This window comes from Labeo rohita, chromosome 11, assembly GCF_022985175.1.
Source record: "Labeo rohita strain BAU-BD-2019 chromosome 11, IGBB_LRoh.1.0, whole genome shotgun sequence".
Taxonomy (NCBI): Eukaryota; Metazoa; Chordata; class Actinopteri; order Cypriniformes; family Cyprinidae; genus Labeo; species Labeo rohita.
The window spans coordinates 18760637-18782059 of NC_066879.1; the positions used below are offsets into that span (position 1 = coordinate 18760637).

At 36.1% G+C, this 21423-nt stretch overlaps 1 protein-coding gene across 1 annotated transcript in view; it reads right to left on the reverse strand.

Annotated features, from left to right (window-relative positions):
• The window catches only part of camkvb (CaM kinase-like vesicle-associated b), a 43083-nt gene extending 40713 nt beyond the window's left edge, over positions 1-2370 (reverse strand). Inside the window, exon 1 of the mRNA XM_051123179.1 lies at positions 2134-2370. The gene's annotated coding sequence lies outside the window, so the exon portion shown is untranslated. The remainder of the gene's footprint in view (positions 1-2133) is intronic.
• Positions 2371-21423: the final 19053 nt, after the last annotated feature.

A 21423-nucleotide genomic window follows, 5' to 3' on the forward strand; every position in this document is an offset into this window, starting at 1 on the left:
TTATGGATAGAGAAACTGTTAAAATCGTGGATTTGTTTATTACATTACATTCACTTTGTCAACTGAAGGACTGGAGTTGTTTGGATTATTTGTGAATAGCTGTGACGTTTTATCATCTGTTTGGACTCATTCTGACAGCGCCCATTCACTGCAGAGGTGAGCAACTGACATAATGCTAAATTTCTCCAAATCTGTTCAGGTGAAGAAACAATCTCATTTAAACCTTGGATAGCCTGAGGGTGAGTGAACGTTCAGCAAATTTTCATTGGGGTGAGCCATTCATTTAGCAAATGTGCTCACTGTCTGTAAAATAGGGTACATGTAATCTATTTAATACACTGCTCATTATTCATGTCAAAGAACACATTAAGCAGCACACACAAGCTGAGTGACAAAAGGGGTCAACAGTTTCCCACAAGCGCTTACAAAAGACCACCTGAGACACAGAGATAGACCCCATATGCTTTTAAGAACATCTGCACAAATTCTCAAAGAAACAATCCTGAAGGTGCTAAACCATGTATGACTCATTTTTCTTATTAGAATCATACTTACTCTCCTACAACTAACAATGTCATTTCTGATTAGCCTGATGTGCACTGCCAGCAGTCCAGCTCCTGTTAAGCATGGACACAAGAGGATGCCTTCAAAATGTTGGTGCAACTATCCAGAGGCAGTATGAGAGACAGTTGTTCACATTACTGACTTCAGTTCTCAGCTCAAGGTCCAACTGTATGGAGGAACTCTAGTGTTTATCACTAGAGAAGCCTTTTTGACTCCAGTCACATTTCAGCACCACGGACAGCAGCACTATCTGCACAGCCCACATGAATCACTTAATTTGAGTACTACAAATGCAAGTTATGACCCAGTCCTACACTGGTTTAATTTGTAAGCAGAAAGGACTAGTTATACATTATCACAAGACAACTCAACATCACTTTTATACAGACACTGAGAGACTCTTGCATTTCACATTATGCATAGTGAAAATGACAAAAATAAAGGATGAATATGCAAATACCATTTTATTCTCTTTGCTAATTAGCATAATGATCTCAACACCACTCTAAGTAATAATACGAACAACATGATAAAGGTTAACATTTACATTATGTGGGAACCAGATAAAGACATCATTAAAATAATTAATGAATAATTGTCACTGATGAATAATAGATGATATATGTTCAGTCAACTACTGAATAAATCGTGGTGAGCTGTAAATAAAATGGGTCTAACATTATAAAATATATTTGTATAAAACAATATCACAATGTAATTGTTTGTTAAAAGTGACAAACTGGATTGGGGAGGGATATTTTTGTGTCAACATCTGATAATAAAGCATGAGAGAAAGATGATCAACTTATACACTTCATCATCATAACGATAACGTGATGAACGTCGTTCTTCTCAAAGCAAACAAAAATAAAAACACGCTCTTCAGCACAATTTTTTTTTTAGTCTAGTAACTAGTGTATTATGAATGAATGCATGTGTCTGTCATTCCCTAATGATGGCTGACAGCGTCACACGACTCTCCTTTCAACAAGTAGTCCAACGTTTACCAATTACTATTTTGCATAATTAGTCTCAAATGAGCAACTTCACGTACATTAATCTCATCAAAACGTCTAAAAGGCTGAAGACCCACAGATTTAAGCTACAAAAATATTATATGACTTGGCTTTTCAGTAGCATTATTTAATATAAACAGATTATACTATATTATTCATCACATTGAATATTTGTGCATTTTAAGATGACAAGAAAACAATTTTGTTTAAAACAAGTATAGACGCGTCACATTACAAAGCCTTCCGCAGCAGTGCGTCTTTCATGCAGCACATCAAATAAATATATATATATAAATAAAGATTAAGTTTTGCGTCTATTTTACGTCTATTTTGATACTACTCAGTACTTACGTAATTACACTGCGCGACAACATGAATGTAAAGTCTGACCAAAACAGTGTTTATTGTGTAACATTCATCATTGTTCTGCTCTCCAAAGTTATTATTTGTCGAATAAACCCTACAAAAAGCTTTTCCTCGACGGATTTTACGTACTAACCCACTCCACACACTTCTCTTTTGTTCAACACGGTGTCATTAATGCAAAACTTACTTTTCCAGTCGTGAACAGACGTGAAATGTCCTCAAGTTCTCAGTCCAGAAGTCTTCTGGACGCAATGAACTTCTTGTCGGTGTCCGTTAAGTTTTGACGGCTATTCTCTGCACGGTAACGGTCGCAAATTCCGCGGATGCCTTCCCATCTGTTTCGCGCTGGCGGGTTTTTTCTCAGTAGCGAGAGGATGATGGAGATGAGCGCGCGCGAACGAGAGAGAAAGAAAGAGAGAGGGTGCGAGCAGCGCGGGTGAGAGAAATAATGCGCGCTAATGTGACAGGCGTTTGTAGGGGTGTGGCCTTCTAATATCATAAGAGCAAATATTAAGAGCATAACGTGTTATATTAACTTGTACTGTTGCTGCTCATAAGAGGAAAAAGAAATCACAGCACGATACTGGTCTCTTTTAATTAGTTAATGAGGCAAATCACACATTTACAAAAGTGCTCTATAAGGGGCAAAACTGTTTATATAGCTACTTTGTAAAATACCATGAAAGAAAACCCCATACTTTATATCTTTTAAATGTTCAAATGAATTAAAGTGAATTGTTTATATATATTTGCATAGAGCATATGAAAGATAGTCAACTTGTGCATCATCATGAAGACAGATTAAGATATATTAATGAATTCGAACACATTGTCAATTAGCGTGGTGATCTCAACATCACCATATAATAACAGCAAAATAATAATGGTTATAATTATTTGTCCAATGCACCATTGAAATAATAATGAACGATTAATGCTGATGGATATTTCTCCATAAATGTTCATTCAGCTACTTCAAATAGAAGACTGGTGTGTGAATGTAGAGGGCTGGTTAAGTATACTAATAGCGAAGTGAAAGAAAATCAGAGTCAGGCACTAAAAAAAACAGGCTGTTTATGAATATGTCTAGAAAACTTAAAACTGGTTTACACACACAAAAAAATGCTGGTTTATTTTATTTATTTTTTAACCCAAATGCTGGTTTCAGCTTGTTGGGTCATTTTAAATATGTTTACCCAGGTACTGGTTAGTTTTTCTGTGCTCTAAAAATGCTGGGTTATTTTTTTTTTAAGCCAAATGCTGGGTTTAGCTTGTTGGGTCATTTTATTGGGTAATTTTTAATATATGTACCCAGGTGCTAGGTAGTGTTTCTGCGCTCTAAAAAAATGCTGGGTTACTTTTTTTAACCCAAATGTCGAATTCAGCTTGTTAGGTAATTTTATTGGGTTATTTTTACTATTTTTACCCAGGTGCTGGGTAGTTTTTCTGCGCTCGAAAAAATGCTGAGCTAATTTTTTTTTAACCCAAATGCTGGGTTTAGTTTGTTGGGTCATTTTGAGTTATTTTTAAGATTTTTACCCTGGTGGTGGGTGATTTTCTGCTCTCTAAAAAAATGCTGGGTTAATTTTTTCAACCCAAATGCTAGGTTCAGCTTATTGGGTCATTTTTAATATTTTTACCCAGGTGCTGTTTTTTTTTCTGCACTCTAAAACTGATGGGTTAATTTATTTTAACCCAAATGCTGGGTTTAGCTTGTTGGGTCATTTTATTGTGTTATTTTCAATTTTTTACCCAGGTGCTGGGTATTTTTTGTGCTCTAAAAAATACTGGGTTATTTTTTTTTTAACCCAAATGCTGGGTTCAGCTTGTTGAGTCATTTTTAATATTTTTACCCAAGTGCTGGGTAGTTTTTCTGCACTCTAAAAAAATGTTGGGTTAATTTTTTTTAACCCAAATGCTGGGTTCAGCTGGTTGGGTAATTTTTAATATTTTTACCCAGGTGCTGGGTAGTTTTTCTGCACTCTAAAAAATGCTGGGTTAATTTTTTCAAACTAAACCCAAAAATGCTGGGATTCAGCTTGTTGGGTCATTTTATTGTTTGTTTGTTTTTTTCACCCAGGTGCTGGATAGTTTTTCTGCAACTCAGCTGCTGTGTCATTTTTACTGTTAATACAAATGATAACACCCTCACAGACCTACCCAGCGCTGGGTTAGTGTAACCCAGTGTTGGGTAAATTGTGCCAAACCGGTTAAAACTGGATACATTTTATAGCAGTTATGTTGTGTTCTGTCCTAAAGGAGAAAACTTGCTGAGAGAAAACTTCATGAATAAAATTAAGGTTTGCATTGCATTGCATTTCTATCAAATTATTACTGTACAAATAGGACAACTGTTGTTTTTAACCCAGGAATTCACTGTTAACAACTTATCATGCATCACAAGAAAGACTTTTACACATTGTCATAAGAAGAAAGTGTGATTAAGGTCTGGCACCTTCAACAAAACAAACAAAACAAACAAAAATGTAAGTGCATGCAAAGACAAGCTCTTAAGTGCGCAAATTGCTTGTTTGTCCAACTGGTTTCTTTATGAATGAATGCATGTCAATTCCTAATGATGGCTGTTGAGCTTTACATGATGTTTACCACGTTCAGCCAGTCATTATTGGATTAAGATTATCATATTATTGTTATTGAAATAATATATCCACCTTTTTCTTCCTGTAAGTGGTCACAGCCATTTGTAAATTTTATGGGTCTGGCTTCCAGTCTCATCCGTGTCCAGCTATTTTTAGCTGTATAAACCAGCTTGTTTTGCTGCTTGATATTGCAAACTGGTGTGTCTTACCATATAAATTTAATGCATTATCTTAATTATGAGCACACTGGTTTGTAGTGCAAACAGGTGTACTGTTTACTGCACACTGTTATTCTTCTAGTTATTTTCCTATAGCGGCTAATGAACTGGAAATCTCACCCATAGGCTTACTTCCACGTTAAAGAATAAGGTGGATACACAAAGGAGTATTATAGAGTCACTTTATGATACAAGATTGAAGGAAACTACTCCTACTCATTTCACTTCAAGTTTGAATTGAGTTTGAAGTGTTCAGAAGGACATTCATTGGATCACGATCTTACAGAGAACATTTCATGCCTCTTCATCCTCAGTGAAACAGCTGAGCAGAAGGGGTCGAACTCAGCCACCATAGGGAATTTGTTGTTGCAAGCTACGTTCTTACTTGCGATAATAGTTTGCCCCTAAGGGTCTCAATGTCTAAAAGAATTAGCTGAAGCATAAATACATAGTGCCTGCTTGAGTGGCTTCTCATGTTCACCAAAATCCATTTCACATAGACAGAAATATGATAAAGCTTGTGAAGCATCTGAATCTACATATGGCTGATTTCTCTTCTATGCTATACAAAAAAAAAAAAAAAAAAAAAATGTCTAAAGAAGACATTTTATTTGGCTGATTAAACATGCACTCCAAGCTGTGCTACTGTCATGCATGGACAGAAGACGATCTACAGATATAAATCTGTAATGTTCGTGCTGTCCAAAAGTGGTATGGACATGGAGGAGCTCTTGTCTTTAAAACGTATTGTATTGTGAAAGTTTTCTCTGTAATGGCAGCAACACTTCTAGAACCAAGTCGTGTTGACAAATAAACAGCTTGCATAAATTGACATTCTGCAGGGGACGTCCTCTGCCACCAGCCTGTCAAAGCTCACACCAAAATCCACCAGAGACCACACTAATCTGCACAACCTCATATTCATTTGACACATTTTAGTGTTACAGTGCTGTAAACTCAAAGCAAGCACCCACCATCAAGTTGATGCTACCCAGACTCATTGGATATACCTATACATAAAAGCATTTCAGGATTTTTCTCCATATAGTGGACTTCAATGGTGGACTTCAATTGTCTGCCATTGTTTTTTATTTTTTCGTGCATTATGGCCATTTGACTTTCTTCACCAACATGCTTATGTAACATGGGAAGTTGAGCAGGAAGTGGTTAAAAAGTACATTTTTTTTCCTTTTAAGAAAATGGCCAATCTTTTCGCTAGATAAGACACTTATTCCTCAACTGGGATCATGTAGAGCCCTTTTAAGCAGCACTGAAAATGCAATTTGGACCTTCAACCTGTTGGCTCCCATTGAAGTCCATAATATGGAGAAAAATCCTGGAATGTTTTCCTCAAAAACACACATTTCTGTTTGACTGAAGAAAGACATGATCATCTTGGATGACATGGGGATGAGTAAATTATCAGGAAATTTTTATTTTTAAGAAAGCCTCATTTTTACACAATATTATGTTATGACCTCAAAACAATTTTTACATGCTGCGAGATTTGAAAACTGATACCTTTGAACGTTAGCATTACTTATGCAGATTCATATGTATGGCTTTTCTAATGCAGTAGGTTTGCTTGGTTGCTCACCCGATACACTGTTGCAATAGTGAGGTAAAGCACTTCGGTACGAAGTTAAAATAGCATGGTTGCACCAGCAAGTGTGTTTTTATATCACTTTTGTTTTCATTAATACTTCTGGGTTTGGGTTTGGTGCGGGGGGTATTTCCAACACAGTAAAGAATGAACCTTTTAGCATCACTGCCCAGACATTTGTAACCCTAGACCACAAAATCAGTCATATGTAGCACGGGTATATTTGTAGCAATAGCCAAAAATACATCAATTTTTCTTTTATGCCAAAAATCATGAGGTATCATGAAGTAAAGATATATTCCATTAATATATTTAGTAAATTTTCTACCATAAATATATCAAAACGTAATTTTTTATTAGTAATATGCATGGCTAAGAACTTCATTTGGACAATTTCTCATTGGCGAATTTCTCATTAATTCGATTTCAGATTCCAGATTTTCACATTTTCGTATCTCGGGCCAAATAGTGTACTATCCTACCAAACCATACATCAATGGAAAGCTTATTTATTCAGCTTTCAGATGATGTATAAATCTCAAAATTTTTAAAAATAGGCCCTTATGACTGGTTTTGTGGTCCAGGGTCACATTTGAATTCTGAACCGCCACAATACGTGCCTAAATGCTGAAATATGTGCCTGTACCAATGTAATAGAAACATGGTCACGGTCTCGTATTGAATGCAAGTTTTACTGCCACTCACTGGACATTTCAGTTTGAAACTGCCGTGAAACATGCAATAAGACACGTATCAGTGTTCCAAAAACATTGCCACCCAGCACATATTTTCAATGAGTCTGAGTTGGGTTCATATCTATAAAAAAAAAAAATTCTCTCTCTCTCTCTCTCTCTCTCTCTCTCTCTCTCTCTCTCTCTCTCTCTCTCTCTCTCTCTCTCTCTCTCTCTTTCTCTCTCTCTCTATATATACAAACTATTTCAGTCTTTCTACTTCTGTCATGTCATGTATGTTCCTTGACATTTCTTTGTAATTGTGAGATTTACTATCAATTTCTAGCTCAAAATTGTTTCTACACCTTCTTTTCTCAGTGCTAGACTGAAATGTTTTAGATGCTTATGTGAGTGAGTTAACCAGGTGGTCCTCCTTCTTACTGGCATTGAATAGATAAAAATTGCCAGTCAAATCCGAACTCTATAACTCAGAAGGACTGTGGACAGAGGCTTTATTTATGTTATTTTTATTCCTTGTCTCACTCCCATGTTAAGACTGAGATAAGGCTACACTTGCTGTTTTTGAATATAGGGTAGTGTTCATCTGTGGTATCACAGTGCTCATGCACTGTTAACATCACCACATTACACAAGCCTGTGTTACTATGGTTACAGATTATCACAGGCAAATATGCACAGCATGGATATCATGACTGGTGAAATGGAAGGGGCGACAAAAAGAAATAATGCTTCACACCTTTAAAATATACTAAGATGGTTGTAATCATCTATAGAATCGACGAAAAGATTAAAGCGCATTCACCATTTTTTTTAAACACACACAATGCTCAAATCAGGGAATGTTTATGTTTTTTAAATGAAGTATTGCATTACAGTCAACTCAAATGATGCATTAAGGCTTCAGAATGAGCATTTATGCTGCGCTGAGCATTCATAAATTCTGAAGACCTGGACCTCCTGAGATGTGACCCACTGCTCTACAAATCCACATAAGATGTCCCCTGACTCTCACAATTTATAAGGCATCCAGAAAAGTCTAATATGTCAGAGAGTCTTACTAGTAAGAAACATGGGGTTTATGATGGGATTTATGGAAGACCCCTGGGGTTTGCAAGTTGATGTTGATCTGGTTGGATCTCCTTACCACAACAGATCTCTCAGCTGAGTGTACAGCAAGGATTTACTAATCACTGTCATGCCTTCACTGAATTACTACAAAAGTCAAGAATAAATCCAAACTGACACTATTCAGTTTCTTATTGTCTATGAATAATTCATCAGCGTGCGGTAACAAGAAAAGAATTGCTTGTCTTCTTAAATCAAAAGATAATAACTTGGTCCTACTCTGAAACAACTTTCCATATGGATGATTTTTCCTATTCCAAAACTAAAGTAATTTGTGACGCTGACTTGACTTTTGCATCACAAAGTAGAAGAAATATTCAAGCGGTTTCCATCATGTTTAAAGCATTTTACTCTAGAATGCTTCAAAATTTGAAAAGCTCTGTCCTTAAAGTCAACATTAAGTTTGACTTTTTACAATTCAAAGAAAAATTCCTGGTCTTGCTTAGACTGTTTTACTTTAACTTTAACTGAAAATAAAGGTTTCAAAGAGGATTTTCACATAGATGCAATGGAAGAACCATCTTGGGTTTCCAAAGCAACCTTTCTGAACCATTTTTTCTTAATAATTTAAAGAAAGTTTTTCCACAATAAAGTACCTTGCCCATGGATGTTAAAGGTTCTTTATAAAACTTTATATGCTAATAAAGTACATATTGACTATAAGTTGCAATCACTAAATTCATTATAGGCTAAAGTTGAGGTGCTTCAAACAACTGCCATTAATGAGTCCATGCCATTTGGAAGAGCAGCTGCAGTGGCTGAAATGGAGATTGTTTAAAACCTTACGGAAAAATCATAAGTAATCATGAGTAAAATAAGGAAAGCAAGTGAAAAATGCTATCTAGGGGGGCTGCTATGCCATCATCATGTGTGCAGCTCCTGCTATATTTCATGTACGTACTGATTTCTCTGCACTGACACGCACAATGTGTGCAGTGTGTTACCATTCATTGGAGACTGCTGCATTGAAACATTCTCCACTATGGATCAAGAACATGAGGGAAAAACAGTAGCAAGTTCATTAATTATGGTTTGCTGTTGTGACAACGCATTACGATGCTTCCATTGAATGCGACACATAAACACTCTACCAAATGACTTAATGACTGCAAGAGTGAAGTTAACCAGACATTGTTAAACAGCAGCTAGATGAAGCTTATGTGAAAAATATCTGTTAGGCCAATACATAAAATATAAATGAAGCTTCTCAATCTTTACACCCAAAGCCAGACTGCACAGATGGAAATGACTGTTTTATCGTGGCATGAAGAATTTTTGTAAATAAGGCTAAAAGCCTTTCACATGATTTGCATCAGCATTCTCCCACTGAAAAAAATAAAAATACTGATCTCACGGTATGATCTATGGCAACATCTAAATTAACTTATTTTATTAAAGTCAAAAAAGGATTTTAAATCACTTTAAAAGCCACAGGAAAAACAGAAACGGTCATTTCCTGCCAGGACATTATACATTAAGTTTAATAGATTAAGAATTTAACTCTACAGAGTTAAACACAGCATAATACAATGTGTAAATCAAGTATGTGGCAAATCCTATGACAAATCAATACAGAAAATTACAGGAAATCATATCTTTCTTCACTCAAAAAGAAATTAAGGTTTTTGAGGAAAACATTCCAGGATTTCTCTCCATATAGTGGGACTTCAATAAGAGCCAAGAGGTTGATGGTCCAAAATGCAGCTTCAAAAGGCTCTACACAATCCCAGCCGATGAATAAGGCTTTTATCTAGCAAAACGATTGCTCATTTTCTAAAAAAAAAAAAAAAAACAATAATAATAAAAAAATGTATATAGAAATGCTAGTCTTGCCCTAGATTTATGCATTATGTCATGTTGGAAAGTTCATCATCTGTGTACTTCAGTTCAAAAAGGTAAAAACTCCAACTTCAAAATCGTCATTGTTGTTTTACCTTTTTGTAAAGATATACTTTATTTTTTAATTTTTTTTTTGAGAAAATGTTTTGCCACATAAGAACCTTATTCCTCAGCTAGGATTGTGTAGAGCCCTTTAAAGCTGTATTGAAACTGCAATTTAGACATTCAACCCGTTGGCTCCCAATGAAGTCCACTATATGGAGAAAAATCCTGAAATGTTTTCCTCAAAAACCTTAATTTTTTTAGACTGAAGAAAGAAAGACAGGAACATTTTGGATGACATGGGTGTGAGTAAATTATCAGAAAACTTTTATTCTGGAAGTCATCTAATCCTTTAACAAAATGTACTAAAAAGAAGTTACGGGAATATTGGATGTTCAAGTCACACTCACAAATCAAATAAAATGCATTAGGTTACACTAACAAAACTATATCAGATAAAAAAATATCTCCTTAGGATAACTATTGCAGGTTACCACTTTTAAAGCTTGGCATGTAAGACACAATGTTTAATACATTTCATAACATAAGAAAAAATAATGCATACATAGCGCATTACAGAACATCAGTCTCAATACATGTTAAATTGCCCTTCAGTGGCACTACCTGCAGCGCTCATGTGTTGAAGCTCTGACGCAAGTCATATGAAAGGGACTTAACACCTTCCTAATTGTGTTTACGTCTCTAGTGTGAACCTTTTAAACCACTATTGTTGAGTGCTGCACTACAAAACAGAACAAATGAGATCTGAGAGGTGACTGTGAGCTTTCTAAAGCACTGAAAATCAGTCCAAATGCCTCCACAGTCCTGCAATCCTCCCATTTTAGAAATCCCATCTCCCAAAATATTCTCCCTCCATCAACTGAACTGACTCTATATATCACCTCTGGGTCAGTATATTGTGCCAAACTGGGCAAATCCTCATTTTCTTTATCTCTGAGAGATCTGATCTCAAACTATAATTCAATTCCAAGAGATGCATTGTCTTTACGCATTTTCCTCTAATACTTTCATTGTACAGTCTTTTCAGAAGGTGTAGTTTGTACACGGACATTTGATATGAAGACAAAACAGTTAATCTGAAGATAACTGAATCAAACCAATGTCTTTATTGCTTCTTAAAGGTGAAGTGTGTCATTTTTGCGCCATTAGCGTCATAAAACAGAGGTGAAAAAATAATGGATATCCGAGTCTCCAAGCTCACGTCACTGGTTGAGCCAAGCTGGCTGAAGTGTTTACACTACGCAGGAAGTCAACCTACAAATAGCCTATTTATAGTCTCGCCGCATAATAAGCTGGGACAGGAGAAAGCATTTAAACATCGGAAAAAAATTACACACTTCACTTTTACAGGTGTTAGGAAAATGGATAAAATGATTACGTCCTGCAACAAACAGCACATATTGACCATTATCATCATCCAAAGCTATTTTCACAGATTATACCTCTGATTAGGCCTCATCAGGAAGAAAATAAAAGGCTTTATGTCAGAGTCTCCTTTTAAAGGTCTCATTCTCTGCCTCTTTTCTGACAGGCTATAATTAGAGAGATTTTCCACAAAAAGATGCTTAGCGGTACAGGTCAACAGTTCATTGATGGATGTCATCTGAGTCATACTCTATGTAGGAATACTTGACAATGGGCCATTGAATTACTAAAACATAATGCAGACCCAAGATGGTAATGGGCCTATGATGTGAAGCGGAGTGGTCGTTACACCTCAGGTGTATGTTATTTTTCAATAATTCAGCAGCACAGTCAATTATTCTGCTTATAACACAGTTACAACCCAACAAGACATTGTTCAGATGTTTTATTTCAAGATGTTTTTAGGTTTTTGTCCTTAAAATGCTCTTGTGTTGGATTAATTTATTACGCATGTCATCCAATGCCTCTGTTGCAATTCCAAAACATCATTTTAGAGCTAATAATGAAACCACTGACATGCAAAGTAATTCAGTTATTAGGGAGAGAAGAGAGGAAATTATTGAATAAAGTCATTATTTTTGTTTTCTTTGTGCACAAAAAGCATTATCATAGCTTCATAGCATTATGGTTGAACCACTGATGTCACACGGGCTATTTTAACAATATCCTCAGTACTTTTATTTTTAGTTTAGTAAACTTAAAATTTTAAGGCAGCATGAAAACTTACTTTTTTTTTTAGCTGAAACAACTTTTTTGTTTTAAGTTGTTTTTTTTACAGTGCAGATTTCATCAAAAATATCTTTTGTGTTCCAAAGACGAACGATGATTGAGTAATAAGCGACAATTTTCATTTTTGCGTGAACTATCCTATATTAACTAACTATATTTGATTTAGGGAAAATATGTCGATAGGAAGCAAAATCTCTACAAATTTGCATTAATATATATTTATAATACATATTTACTCTAAAACATACAATCCTGTAAAAAATAAAATGACAGAATTCTGTATAATATCAGCATCTGATGGTTAAAAATATAAAAAATAGCTTCAAGTCCTCATGTAAGCTAAGAGTCAATTTTAGCAATGGCTGTACCTCTTTATTTCCACCATGTTCGGTATTTATTATATTGTAAACAAATATAACAGTTAAAAAGTTTAAGGTCTACTTTAATATAAAGAATTCAGACGGTATGGCAAGACAACAACGACCAGCTGTGTATGCATCAGGCCTCTTAGATTTGTATTCGCTATATGCCAAAAGTTACTTTAAAACACGTCAACAGTTTGATTTCCAGTGAGCAACAACAAAACCTCAAAGTCAGACTGGCTGACATTGATATGATCTTCGCAGGAGCTGTTAAAACTTGCCTGAAAGCTGTTCATGTTACAAAGCATGCTATGTTTACAAAACCTGAATGTGAAAACTCAAAACCGTACAACACCAATCCAGCGAGTCAATTAACTTCAGTCTTTCAGATAAGTGACACAACAAGTCAAAAGGCATCTATCTGCTTGGATTTCAAACTCGCACATGCTAGTGTTATTTCTTTGAAATGCTAAAATACGGAGTAAAGACCAGTGCGGACTGAAAAACAGTACAGCAGAACAGCAAGTTCTCTGCTGGCAGACTTTCTCAAGTATCCAGCATCATCCCAGTGACGCTGATTTACATTCTGCAGATTTGCTTATTCATCCCGGCCATAAAAATGATAAAGTTCACAAGGTTCAATCCTGACAACCTTGCACCACGTAGCAAAATCCCTCACACAAATCATTTCAATCTGTCAGTGTGTTTACTGCATATACTGCAGGTGTTCTCAGGATCATCTCGGATATTTTAATCTCCTACATATAAAATTAAGACATGTTTTAATTCTCCTGCTTTGCAGTGGAAATTACTGACAGTGGTGTTGAAGTAAGCTCAACAAATTCTGTAATTATTAGCAGCGCTTGCCAAGATGAGCATCACTATTGCTACTGCTCAAACTGAATCTAAACAAACCCCTAAACCTAAGTATTAAAATTCAATAAGTGAACATGTAAATATACACAATATAATTGAATGGAAAATGTCATTTTGCAGCTAAGAAATCTTGGAATCCTTATTCTGCTTTGTTCCTGGAAACAACTGTAATGCTTTGAAGGAGAGTATTCATGTGAACAAATAATACAATGATGACTGACTGACAATGGTAACTTTCTGCTCACCAACACGTTGCTGTTTTTCATCAGCGGTGAGGAAAGAAAAACCACTAAAAGATCACTAATGATCTCACAGATATCCACAGCGTCACCGTCTCTGACTGCAGGTGGTACGGTTAACACAAACTTTCCTCCCAGCGGGGTTTGGTATATTTTTAATCTCACTGGATCATTTGCTGAGTATGGCTCCTCACACCAGCACTGACTGAATCATCATAATTGAAACTGATAAAAAGTAACGAACAGATACATTCTGAAAATGAAGGGCCACTTATAAAGGACAGAATTATGACAGAGATCTTAGCCTCATTAAAAGAGTGGGGGAAATGTGAGCAAAAAGGCACTTTTTTTTCTTTTTTTTTAACCGAAGCCTGCCAACGTAACTCTCCAGAGAGGCCCTGCAACTGCTAGAAAATCACAGCACCGTAATGAACCCCACAGGAATACCCCCACTCTGATATAGACAGCTAAATAAAGCTTCAGAAAATTTCCAACAAAAACCCCATTCCTTGAATGGACTGGAAGAAATTTTATATATAGATTTGATTTATTCCATGCATATCATAGTAGACCAATCACATACAAAAATCACACTGCTTAGCATTTACACCAACAGTGCTCTTGTAGATCAACCTGTGCAACAAAACCAAAGTCATGATTTTTCCTTCCCAAGGAACTCGTCAAGTCACCTTTATTTACATAATGCTTTATATAATAGAGATTGTTTCAAAACAACTTCACGGTATCTAGGCCTGCCCCCTAATAGTCGACTAACCGTTACTTGATGAGAAGAGGCTTGGTCGACCAAACTTGTATTAGTTGCTTAGGCGCAAAAAAAAAAAAAAGAAAAAAAAAATCCACAGGAAGTGGCGGAGTCACTCAGTCCGAGATGGACAGATTGTTAACGGCTGGTCTATGTGGCAATATAGTACATTGGGAAGGATATCCAAATGCTCATCTATCATTTAACAACCTCAAATATGGCAACTTTACATGGTCGCTCAATCTAATGTTAACCTAGAAAAAGATGCGTTATTAAAGTGTAGCTGAATAGTAGTGTGCTCACTGCATGACAGATGGACCGCCAGTATGGTCACATGCTCTTAAAATACTCAATAGTCATTGTTGGTCATACAGATAAAAGTAATACATATTTTGAAGCTGTTCAGGTTCACTTGTGTGCACCCAGAATAACAACGAAACGTTGTGCTTTTGTAAAATAAAAGAGTTTTCTGCCGTCTCGGTCTCTGTGAACTTACAGACATGAAAAATATATCTATAAAGAGTGAAATGTCTACTTTCAAATGAACCAATTCATATAGAAAACAAATATTTTCCGATTATTTAATCCGTATGAAACATGCATACATTTGACGACTTCATCTCTTAAGCCGAAAACAAAAGAAAGCACTAGTTTATCAAAAAATTATTAAAACATTAATGATGTCTCCTTGCTGTTTTTCCAAAACACATTTATAATTATTATACTGTATCTGGCGGTGCACTGTGGCAAGCTTTTTTTTCGTGCTTGGGCACTTATTAGGCTATGTAGGCAATTAAAGGCTAATTATTATGATTTATATGGTTTAACGTGCGATTAATAGTCAACTAATGCTTAAAATGAATGACTACTAGTCGACCAGAAAAATCTTTAGTCAAGGGCAGCCCTAACAGTATCAAACAGGGAAGTAACATCAGTGATTCAAACTTCAACAAATATAAGACTGCAGCAAAGCAGCTAAAAAAATAGTAGCATTATTCAGCTCATGTCAGTTCAATATTGATTTAATTCAGTTCAGCTGTGACAGGGTTGAAACATTTGTCAGTTATAAACAAATTCAGCTCTACAGCAGACAACAGTGTCATTATTCAGCTCAATTCAGTTCAAGTTTTGTTCTCATCAGATAGCGTCAGTGCTGTCAAATCGATGATATTACTGAATATTAAATGTCATTTAAACCCCAACTAAGCAAGCCAAAATGCTCTTAGTCACTAAGATCATAAAATCATCATCATTATAAATGTAAACTTTAGAACAATAAATCTACACAAAGGGCAAAACTGAAGTATCTGAATATGGAACAATACCAAAAGAAACCTGTACATTTATTTCTTCCACCTGAGTGACTTTAACTTTCAGAAAATGAGGTTCAGAGTTGCACTGCATCCCTCAAGGACAGTCTTGACGCGACAGAGAAAAGCTCAAAGACGACCTAAAAAACTCCAAAAACTTGTGCAAAAGGTAAAAGCAATAATCCATATGACACTGTGAATTACAACAGACTAGGAGAGTTATTAACGGATCAGTTATAATAAAATTCAGTGTTAATAATGTTTAATAAATTTGCGTAATGTTTAATATTGTATATTAATAAAAAAGAATGTTAAAATACAAACATTAATGCAAGCAGCATTAAGAAAGCGTTGCCTTACGAAAACAGTGAACATTAGGAAATATGCATTTAAAGCGGTACATATAGTAGGAAAATAAGTCATATATAAGTCATTTATATATGCCAAACTCCTTGCTGTCAGCTGGTGACACTATGATTATAACTGAATATTAGCATGTAGATGTCTTCAGGCCAGGACTTTTATCAAACATTTAAAGTTTGGTGCAAACTGAACATGGTGTATTTGATTTAGTGTAAAACATGACATATCCTGTTGCCAACAGGTGGTGCTATGATTACAATTGAATATTTTCCTTTAGATGTCAGGAAGATTCAGGCCAGGACTCTTATCAAATGCGTGAAGTTTGGGGCAGATCAAACATTGTATAGCTGAGTTATAACAACTTCCTGTTCCATGGCGAAACATCGAACTTTGTCAAGCTGCCACGGACACGCCCTTTAACGAAAACTCAAGGTCTTCGCAATTTAACATTGTGAAGATCTTTAGATTAGACTGACCGAATATAATGTTGATGTCATTCTAAAATCATTCTATTGCCTGAATAAAACTGAATATGGGCATGGGCATGTGTTCAGGACAGGACTCTTATCAAACATGTGAAGTCTGGGGCAGATCACACATTGTATGCCTGAGTTATAACAACTTCTTGTTTCAAAAATATTAGGACACTTGATCATTAACAGGGACTTTAATAACATTGCATTCTAAATACATAGATGTTATTATGGAATTGGTCCCACCTTTTTAGCTAAAACAGCTTGCACTCTTCTTGGATGACTGCTCAAGATTTTAGAGTGTTTCTTTGGGAATTTTTGCCCATTCATCTAATACAGCATTGGTAAGGTCAGGCACTGGTGTTGAGCCAGGCCAAGCAGGCCTGGCTCACAATCTTCATTCCAGTTCATCCCAAAGGTGTTGGATGAGGTTGAAGTCAGGGCTCTGTGTGGGTCAGTCAAGTTTACCACACACAAACTCATCCAGCCATGTCTTTATGTACCTTTCTTTGTGCATTGAGGCACAGTCATGCTGGAATAGAAAAGGGCCTTCCCCAAAACTGTTCCCACAAAGCATAGCATTGTCCAGAAAGTCTAGGTATGCTGTAGCATTGAGATATCTAGCCAAAACCCTAAAAAACAACCATATACCATTATCCCTTCTTCACCAAACTTTACAGTTGGCACAATGCAATCAGGCAGATAATGTTCTCCTGACATCCACCAAACCCAGACTCGTCCATCAGTCAAAAAGAGAAGCATGATTCATCACTCCACAGAAGAGGTTTCCACTGATCCAGAGTCCAGTTGTGGTGTGCTTTACATTACTCCATCTGATGCTTGGCATAGTACTTGGTGATGTGAAGCTTGCATGCAGTTGCTCGGCCAAGGAAACCCATTTCAAGAAGCTCCGACTGTACTGTTTTTGTGCCAATTAATACCAGTGGAAGCTCTTCAGCTGTGGAATTAGCAGAGTGTTGGTGACTTTTACACACTATGCATCTCAGCAATCCGTGACTATACGTGGCCTTCAGAGTATCTTTATTTTAGTAACTTTTCCCCAAAGTCAAAGTGATAAATGGTGGCAATATTTGTGGGTGCCACAATATGTTCTACATTCAGTGCATGCTGATGCCTCAGACAGATGTGACTTCCTTCACAGCATTAACATTTCATGTCACTTTGACAACTTAGTTAAGACGTCTGTCTCATGGTACATCACTGTCAAAATGGAGAAATCAGTTTCCTACAACCTCCCTATAAAAAAAAGCAATCCAAATCTCAACAAGAACAGCATGTAATATCCCACAGGGTTCAGTGAATCATGGCAGTACAGGGCCAAACAGGCTATGCAATATTTATTGGAAGATCACTTGAGGAACAAACTAAGTTAAATAATCCATACTGCACTCCCAGGGTTTTGTTTTTCCAATATTTCTAGGAGAACCCCAACTTAAAAAAAAAAAAAATTCTAGGTAAATGTTTGAAATTATTCACACACTCTGTCAAACATACAGTTTGCAAAAGTTCACAACCAAGTCTGGATAAAAGTGACGGTGTAAGTGTCGAAAATCACCCCAGATGTTCAGTCAGGGCTTTGCCATTAGCGTTTGGGTGGCATTTCACATCTAAACATCTTGTGGTTAAAAAAGAATCTATGACACATTGGCAGAGAGCTAAACAGTGGTATATATAACCTAACATTCAGCATGTAGAACATACTTCAATATCATAGGCATGTTTTCTGCATCATTCAGCATCAGTATTTAGCTAGGCGCCAGAACCTTTGTCTTTTTATTAGAGCTGTCAGTTTTACGTGTTAACGTATTTGAGTTTGGTCATCATTTACTCCCGACATCTGAGCCACTGAAGATGCAGTGGATGTTTGTGAAGGGAATGTGCCTTCCGATCTACATAAATGCGTCTATGTTCGTGCAAATCATTCGTGATCCAGCTTCACCTACAGCAGAAGTGAGTATAAAGGGTCTTTATGAATCTATGCAATCAGCTTTCCTAATAATGTGCTAGTTAGCAAGTTTAGCAGTTAAATGCACTAAATGCGGCTAAAGTAAACAGGTTCGTCACTCCACAGAGAGAAGAAAGGGGCGGAGTGAGCAGAGCTCATTTGCATTTAAAGGAACAATCCCCCAGAATTGGATGATTTTTGCAGAGCTCATTTCGACAAGGTAAAAAGGGTGTTGTTTTACACAACCTTCAAGAATTTTTAACCAAAGTATATTATAGACTTTTCAATAAGACCCTAAAGAATCGTATCAACTTGTGGAAAATGGGCCTCCGATGACCACTTTAATAAATCTTTTGTGTGTATTTATCCAGTCAAATTTATTTTGCGATTAATTAGATTATTAATCAAAACATCATGTAATAATTAGATTAAAAAATTTAATCGACTGACAGCCCTACTTTTTATGCATCATGTTACATGTGTTACAGTTAGTTTGAACACTGTCAGAATATATTCACCTTTATGTGACTCCACTTCCTCATATATATGAATCGCATAACAATGAAGCAGTTAAACATTACTCACCAAAATTACTGTGAGCAATTTAGGCCACACCTACAATAACATGACATCATGCTAACATAGTCAAATCCAATCTTCTTGGGCAGCAAATCAACATTTGTATAACCAAACAACCACTTATCTGCCTTCTGTTGCTCAGGCAAGCGTCCAGAAAAACAGTGTGTTTAACAGCAATGCCGTTCTGCCCCAGAGGAATAACGTCATGGCTTCAAAACCAGACCTGGCCTTCCGTTACAGACGACACCAATTTATCAGCCAGATGACGTAAGGTTCAGGAAAAAAATAGCTTTTTTGTTTTTGTGCATATGATTGCGTAGGTTGAGGCACTGATGATAAGTACATCTGCATTCATTAAACTGAAAATTGCACTTGTTTCGTAGCTGGACAATCTGGTGCCTCTTAAGACAGATAGGAATTTGCAGGTTTATTTCTTTCAGAATGTTTCCAAGATATTTCAGTTTACATACACATTACATTTATGCATGTAGCAGTTTGTCGTTCCAAACCCACAAGACCTTCATTCATCTTTAGAACACAAATTAGGATATTTTTGATGAAATCTGAGAGCTTTCTGACCTTGCATAGACAGCAACGGCACTGACACAGTCAAGGACCAGGAAGGTAGTAAGGACATTGATAAAATAGTCCATGTGACATAAGTGGCACAACCTTAATTTTATGAAGACCTTATTCAACAATTTCTTCTCTTCTGTGTCAGTTTTTGTATCAGAAACCTCTCGGATTTTATCAAAACAAATCTTATTGAAAGGTCTTACGGGTTTGGAACGACATGAGGGCGAGTAAATAATAACAGAATTTTAATTTTTGGGTGAACTATCCCTTTAAATATTTGCACATGCCACAGCAGTTAATGCACCAGATCTCTAAAAAAAAAAAAAAAGTAATTCACATTAGTGTGACACATGAATGAGATGACAGATTTCAGTTTAAACTCAAGAACGCTTTCAATCTTGTCACTGAGCGCAGGCTGTAAGGCTATTGAAAATCACTACACTTATCTTAGGTACAAGCAGCCCCACTATACACATTTGAATGCTCATTGTTCACAGCTAATTAAATCTTACATTGGTCATATTAGAGTGAACCGCTCGCAGTGTTTATTACACATTATTTGAAAGAGACTTTAAGGGCAAAGGATAGATGTCTAAATTAGATTTTCAGTTCCCCTGGGGCTTCACTGCAAAGAGATCTATCAGAATCTTTTCTTTTTTTTTACATCCGTTGCTCATCCACATGCGAAGCGCAGTTCAGGTTGTATTACAGCATTTGCCTCTGTCTCGCACGTTTCACTGGGCTTTGAACAGAGTAGATTAAGCTAGCAATATGTTTGCTCATTTTTATGCAACCCTTGGATTTGTTGGAGCACTGCTTTTGAACTGTTCGCATTTTACTTTCAGACACAATCAGCACTTGAGTTAAGTCACAAAGACAAATTATTCTACTGGTTACAAAGGCTTTTTTTCTTGTCTTTCACTATTCAGAAGGATTTTTTAACATTTAGTTCTAAATGGCTGTGAATATGAATGCTAAGAACCACCCTAGAACACCCACCTAGAAAACCACTCAGAAAAACAAAGCTATATCCTAGCAATGACCCAGACACACACCAACAACCACCTGGAACACCCTAACAACCACTTAGTAACCACTCAGAACACCCTAACAACTACCTAGAATGCCAAAGCAATAACCTACTGTAGCAATGACAACAAGCAACAGTATAACAATGCCTTGGTAACACCTGAGGAAATGTAACCGACTAGTCCAAATACAGTATAAGAAAGCCTCAAAAGACTGTCAAAAACACTGTGTATATGCAACCCATTTGAAATATTTAAACTATGAACTAAACAGTCAAATAATTTTAGATAATCTGAATTGTATGGAAGCCCGTTTCCACTACTGAATAAAAAAAAAAAAAAGGGACTTAGGACTTTTCCCCTCAGAATCGTGAGATATAAAGTCTGAATTACGAGATATACAATCAGAATTGTGAGAAATTTGTTTTTGTTTGACTTCTATTCATGATATAAACTAAATAATAATAAATAACTCATAAACAGCTAGATATATTCACAATTATGAGATAAAAAATTGCAAGATAAAAACTAAAATTACGAATTTATTTCTCGCAGTTATTACTTTTTTCATGTTATAAACTCAGAATTGCGAGGAAAGAAAATGCAGTCTTCTGCATTGCAGTCTTTTGACTTTTTCACAATTCTGAC